This window comes from Aegilops tauschii, chromosome 1 (assembly GCF_002575655.3).
Source record: "Aegilops tauschii subsp. strangulata cultivar AL8/78 chromosome 1, Aet v6.0, whole genome shotgun sequence".
NCBI classification, from domain to species: Eukaryota; Viridiplantae; Streptophyta; class Magnoliopsida; order Poales; family Poaceae; genus Aegilops; species Aegilops tauschii.
In genome coordinates this window covers 59366377-59373345 of record NC_053035.3, presented here as the reverse complement: position 1 = coordinate 59373345, position 6969 = coordinate 59366377, and the positions used below count along the sequence as shown (strand labels likewise).

At 42.0% G+C, this 6969-nt stretch overlaps 1 pseudogene; it reads right to left on the bottom strand.

Moving 5' to 3' along the window:
- Nucleotides 1–4474: 4474 nt before the first annotated feature.
- LOC109732093 (uncharacterized) lies at nucleotides 4475–6379 on the bottom strand (annotated as a pseudogene).
- Nucleotides 6380–6969: the final 590 nt, after the last annotated feature.

Genomic DNA, 6969 nt, shown 5'->3' with positions numbered 1-6969 from the left:
TCCTACTCTTCATTATGAAGGGTATGAAGAGATCTCCACATACAAGTCCATCGCTTGTTTCTTCCACATACAAGCTCTATTGCCTCTGACCTACCCAACGACAAATTTCATAACAAAAGAGTTCTTCACTATTGACCAAACGAAGGACTGATGACTTATATCACTGGATACCGAGTCGTCTATAAGGAGCAAGGACTAGTATCACGTTCCTATGCATCGCATTCCTCTACTCCTCAATCTTAAAACTTCCCAATCACATCTCAAGTATTATTTGTTGTGCCTTTGTGCGTTAGGGATTTGAATATAATATCTATATAGGCATAGAAGACACCGGGAATTGCTGATGGATTGCCGGAATTAATTACAACTTGCACTCCCGGATTCATATAGCTACTTTGGGATATCCACCTGCTCCGCAGCCTCATCTAGTCTCCATCTGCCTCGTCCTTCAGTGACCATCAAGCAATCCTACTCCAACCATTCGATAGTCGGATACAACATGCTCGTGTGTGATCTGTAGGAACCACAGGGCCAGTGTTGGACTCGGAGGAGCAGTGAAGCTCATCAGGTCTTGCTTCTGCTTGCCAATAATTACTCTCGCTAGATTTTTTTTTTTTTGTATAGCTAGCCTATAGGAAATTTAGAAAGAATTTTTTCCTCATATCAATCGATACAAAAATAGCCCCATGGTACAGGTACACACAAAAGCATGGTGATTATGGTTAACACTTGAGAGGTTTTTCATGTAGACTGGAACTTGAGCTAGTTAACCACACCGAACAATGAACCAGTAACTTAGTTGGCCCGTTCGATAATCCAGCTTTTATGACCACTATTAGGATTCATCCAGCTGTCCTAGTATTTCAATAAAAAAATATAGCCAGGCAAGCCAAGTTTACGTACTTCACTTCTGAATCTGGAACACTCTAGTTCTTGAAACAACTCAAGGTTGAAAGAGAAACACAAAAGGCTAATCTTTCTTGCGAAGAGTATCCTTGTCGTTTCCTCTTCTAGTGGGCTTTTTTCGAGGCTCTTCTAGCGGTAATTGAATAAGAAATTCATGGTCATTGCTCATGGGGTCATATGAACCTTACCGGATCATACTAGTACCTCATCAAGTGGACTGAATCGGCGACGAAAAGAGGCATTTTCTCACCAGAGAACTCGTCGGAGCCTAGAGGTTGTGGGGATAATCAAGGGTGTGCATACAATAAGATACTAGTAATAACATTTAGTACAACTTAGAGCCAGCTTTTCTTATGCTCGCGTTACACAAACATGGGTGCTTTCTGCCAAAACCTTATGTGATTTACAAATATATTTTATTTCCATGTCAATGCCAGAAGCATACTTCGGAATAAAAAAAAGGTGAATGGAGACACATATTGGTAGGAGTTTACGTGGATATATATCATGTGACTCCACCCACCGGAGTTCAAAACGTGGTAGGGAGTAACTAAGTGATAACCATGTATTGTAATACGTCCGGTCTTCATCGATACTAGTAGTTGGTTAAGGAATTTCACCCCTGAGTGTGTTACTATTAATGTCCAAGTATATATGGGGTAATCATTTTTCTTGTAGTTAAAAAGTATGAGTAACCTAAACTCTTGCGATTTCTGCAACTGTGAATCTGTGATTATATACATAAATAATATAGTTCTACAAAATGTATAGTCCACAATCACATATGACCAGACCTACATGATGTTGTTCTACTTACCTCAGTTTTTCTCGTGAGGATGAAACATTAGCCGATGGGCTTTATTTTCATGAACTTTATAGTACTCGAAGAAAAATCATACTAATCAAGAAAAATCTTTCTTTTCAAAAGGAAAGGCTAAGAAAATTCATCGCTTGTATGAACGAACGATTAATAAAGCAAAGTCTCATACTTCTGACCTACCAAAGGACAAAGTCACGAGATTCTTAGATATTGACCTACCAAAGGACCAATGGCTTTATGTCACTGTTCCACCGCCCATGTCTTCTACAAGGGGCAAGGCTTTTGCAAGCAAATGATAAAAAGCACATTCCTCATTTTACTCATGTGTCTTACAATATTTCAACCCTAATTGGTGTGCTATTTGCTTTGTCTCGATATGAGTTTGATATCCATAGGCATAGAAGGCACCAGGAATTTCCAATGAATCACCAGAACTACAGCATGCACATGAAGAAAAATATCATCGATGTACCTCTCCCTCCTACTCTGCCGACGCAATTATTTTCACTTTGCCTCGTCCCTTCTCTCACCACCAAGCAATTCTGCTCCGATTAGCCTATACGCCACGCTCTAATGTGTGATCTCGGTCACTTGGCTAGAATGTAATGAATGGGATACATGGGCAAAAGATTAGCATCTTCATTTTGTGCCAGGTGCGTGCATCTTCGGGGTATGTCGTAAGCGGATAATGCTAATTGTGGACACTTGCTAAACTGGTCCACTAAGACCTAATGATGCTACGAGAGTGGAGAGATCTGGTGGGCAAGCGACTACCTGTTGCAAAATATAGTTGGTTCCTAGTGATTTTTATGCAACACGATTAGCCATCAGTCACATTGTCCCTACTATAGATCCTCCTATGACTTGTCCAGCAAATTTTGTCTGGTAGCCAAATAATAAGATCGAGGACACGGTGACACTGCACTGCTTGCAAGTTGCAAAACCTGGTCCTCTCGCCGAAGCTCCATCATTGCGCAGCTCCGTCGTTGCTTCTGTCCCCCCACACACGCCGCGAAGAATGAGTAATCAGCATGAGCTATTGGGCATGTTCGTTAGTTCTGAGTTTGTTATACATTTTGAAATCAAATTCATATAGCGAATCCAGTTACAATTATAGCAAAGCGCAGCTAGCCTCTTCTAATTCATTGGAGTTTGCCCATAGCCAGTGGCTCTATGGAAGATTGCTTTATGCCAAAAAAACATCTCTCCGGGGAAACGAAACTGGGCTCTTTTACAACACATCATTGCAGCAGATACCAGGTTTGGCTTAATGAACTACAAAGAATTCTGGCAAAAAATAATATACTCCATAAGCTGTGACAACAGGTTTACAAGAGCTTGTCGTAATACGAAGGATGAAGAGAAACTAAAGCTACAAGTTTTTCTTAGATGAAAGCTACAGGCTTCGCGTTAAGAAATCTTGCGCTCTTGAAATCTACTAGCACGGAGTACTAGCAGAAAACCACATCAGAGACACCATTCTTCTCCTACTACCAAGAAGCATCAATCACACTCCATTAAAACCATAGCCCCTCAGCCAACCATATATCCCAGTCTTTCGATTCGGAACCAAGCATGTGTCACATAGAGGTGCCCGCCCTGGCTCATCTTCACCTTTGCCAATATTCTAAATTTCTAATAAGCAGATCAATTATGAGAAATTACATGCACAGAAATCCACGAGTTCAATTTCAGTTATATATGCAACATTTCATAAAAAAATATGTCGCAAAATACTTAGAAACCAGCAGTTCAGCTTGTTAACTGCACCAACCAGTGAACTAGAAGTGTAATTGGCTTAATCAATGATCCACCTTTTATGACTACTATTAGGATCCCTTGTTCATCCGGTGGTTCTGGTCGGTATACTGGTATTTATCTCTTAATAACTATTGGATATATCCTGCAGCTCTCTTGTCTCTTAGGGCCCATGTCAAAGTCTCTTATTTTTTTCAAAATTGCTAACTCCGTATTCTCGAATTATTATTAGTTTCGCAAAAAAAGAAATCAAACTGTACTGTACTTCAGCATATGCAAGAGAGCAGGAGTGCATAACGGGCTTGCTTTAATGTTTCATGCCAACCTGCACTGTGGTAATCTTTTCAAGCTATATTATTTTACATGTTTTGGCTATGCAAATTATTCATTTACTCCTTTGATAAATTGGAAGATGACTGGCCTTTGCTGTCCTTGCTTAGATGGTAGAGTGTTTTGTCAAAGCTGCTAGGGTGAACATGAAAGTAATCAGCCCATTTGGAAATCAGTATAGAAATGGTTGCGTACATTAAAACTGAAGGTAGAAAATAAGCATGATGTGCACAATCATAGGTCGATAACTCGATACGATAGTTTGTGACATCTCCAGGGTTTTCAGTTCTGCTTGATTTTCAAGATTCTGTGCAAACTATCAAACAAATGTATGCGTACTATTCTTACACTAAAACATCAGGTTGCCAATTCAAACCTTCTAAGATGCTAGCAGTTCTATGCCTTTCCCAACACTTGTTCATTCAGTGGACCATGAGATGGTATGGTTTTCATAGGGTAGATAGCAGAATTGTATCCTGCTCCATTAAAACACTAAGCAATCTCAACCTGAACTTTGAAGCTCCAGACAGCACCTAATGATTAGGTTAAGGCTTCTGGGTCACCAAATTTCAGTGCTCACGAGTTGAACTCTGCCGTTGAGATATTTGAAAACAAGATTTCATATAATCCTTTTCAAGCTTGATTAAACAAAAACTATTCTCAAGGCTCCAGAAATACACATCACTAATTAATGGCTGTGTGCTGATGTTCTTGGATGCATAGTGCAAGCAAATAATAACAGTTCTTGAGTTAACAACTTAATAATACGGTTCATGCGGTCACAATAAAAACTAAAACGAACTATCAACCAAAAGTGACAACACTTGTAACACACTTCACTGTCAAATCAACACCTTTCTACCTCAGAGAAAATCATTTTTTGCCTCCAGCAGTGAGCACTTTGGGTACTCCCTTCTTTTTACATGATCAGTCCTCATGTTAGTAGCATAGTGAAATATGGCAAACGACTCAATCCCAGCGGTCATTCTCTTCTTCAGTGAGATCCTCTGCCTTTTAGTCCAGGGGTACCTGCCAGGCTTCTTGTGCGGGCAATCGTCACACTCCAACCCACAATACAGGAACACATCCTCTAGATTGACCGCCGCCGCGAGAACACGTCTGACATAACTCACAAAGCAATCTTCAGATTCAAAGCCAAACATGACGAGTGTGACCAAACTGTGGTGTTGGAAATCTGCCGCGGCTGAGTCCCACTCTACACCCTTGTTCTCACTATATGATTCTTCTTTCCTCTTCTCCTCGTCCATTTCCATTTTACACTCATGATCCCATACCTGAATGGCAGCAAAAAGGGCAAAGACGGAAATAAATTGTCAATAGAGCAGCCACCTTTGGTATCTGGTGAGGCAATCTTGCAAAACCTTAAGCCCATGTGGCAAAAAATATATATCTTTAGGTAAACACATACCGTTATGTATAGCTCCTTCAGTAAGGGCGCAGCTTCAAGAAAATACATTGTCCAGGTGAGATCATACCCTTGAGGAAGATCAACTATATTCAAAAACCTTAGTTGGCGGAAAACAGATGCCAAACATTGCGTCAAACATTCTGGCTGCACCCAAATCTGCAACGAACAAGCACATGATGAGATGGGCAGAGAAGAAGTGAAGGCACACAGCTCGCAAAGCAACAATCACGACTTACCTTTTCGGAACTAAATCGAACTTCAGATCTCGTATAGAGCTACCGCTAAGAAACTCACTTAACTTCACCATCTTGTGGTAACTAAGGCTGAGATTTGTGAGGCTTACAGCCTCCAGCAATGGGGCATGACCAATGAACAGTGGATCTTGGAATTGCATCCAGCCTTCAAAGACCATCCTTGTGAGTTGAGGGAGCTAGTTCAGCATAACTCGTTCAAGACTACAGTGGACAATACTAAGCTCACTGAGATGAGAATGTTCAACTGGCAGTGTGCTGCAATCACCAGAGTCGCAATTGTACAAACGCAAACGCTTCAACCGCTTGCAAGTGATGAGGACATTGGCTATGTCTGATTCACCAAATCTCAAATTCTCGAGGTCGAGGGCAGTGAGACCACCAAACGCACTTGGACAGGCATCAAAGAACAGCATGAAATTTCTCGCAGAGGTGACCAGATCATCCTCAACCATGTCAACGATGTCATACGTCCCTGTCATAACACTGAATTTGACATCCTCGACCAAGTGTGCCGCCATGGCATGACCAACAGCTTGCCCAATGGATATGGGGACATCACCTCTCAAGTAGAACGTGGTCGACAGAAGGCGGATGGTGTGTTCTCCAGGATTTCTGCATGCCAATATGCTCTCAATCGCCTGAACCACCGGCTTCATTGATGCGAACCAATTCATCATCAGAGATGTCGGTGCATGAAACACCCATGGGCAGGAAGTGCTGGGCACTTATTATAAGCCGAGACAGCTTGGCGCAGAGTTGAGTCCACCGTCTGGAGAGGATGCCGGTTCTTGCAGCCTCACGGACAATGAGTCGGTCAAGAATGTTGACCAGAACGTCATCAGGCAATGCGCTGAGCGCATCAACTTTCTTGCCTCTCTGCATTTGGCATGAAGACAAATAAGAGTTGATTCCACACTAGTCACAGATAAGCAAATTTGATGTTCTCAGATATGCAATTTCTAGACAGTTGCAAGCATGTAATTTCAATGGTGCAAGAGCAAGACACTCAGACTTCACATATTCTTTTGCAACCCAAAATTTGCAACTATCAAAGATGCAATTTTGATGTAGAAGCGCAAATTTTTCAACTTTGATTGGATCTATATAAAGGGTTCCCTCTGAAAACAAAAGATCCGCTAAGGAAAAAGAGGGCAACGAACTCACCCCCATGGCTCCCGCGTAGATCAGCCGAGGCCCGAGAAGAGTTGGTCACCCTGAATTTCGCAGCTGAAGGCTCACGAGTTGCCGTGAATTCGTCTCCTCCGGATATTGGCGGGTGCCGTGGTGTCCTCACGAGTTGAATGGAGATTCCGGAGACCAAATTCGAAAGCGGGCCTCTTTCTGATTGTAGCCCAGGAAGGACTGCTTTGATTCCGGATTATATACGATTTAAAAAGGGAGGCGCTTGATTGCTTCGATTGCCGGAAAGGAGCTCCTGCTGCTTCGAATGGGAACCTCTTCGCAACTACCAC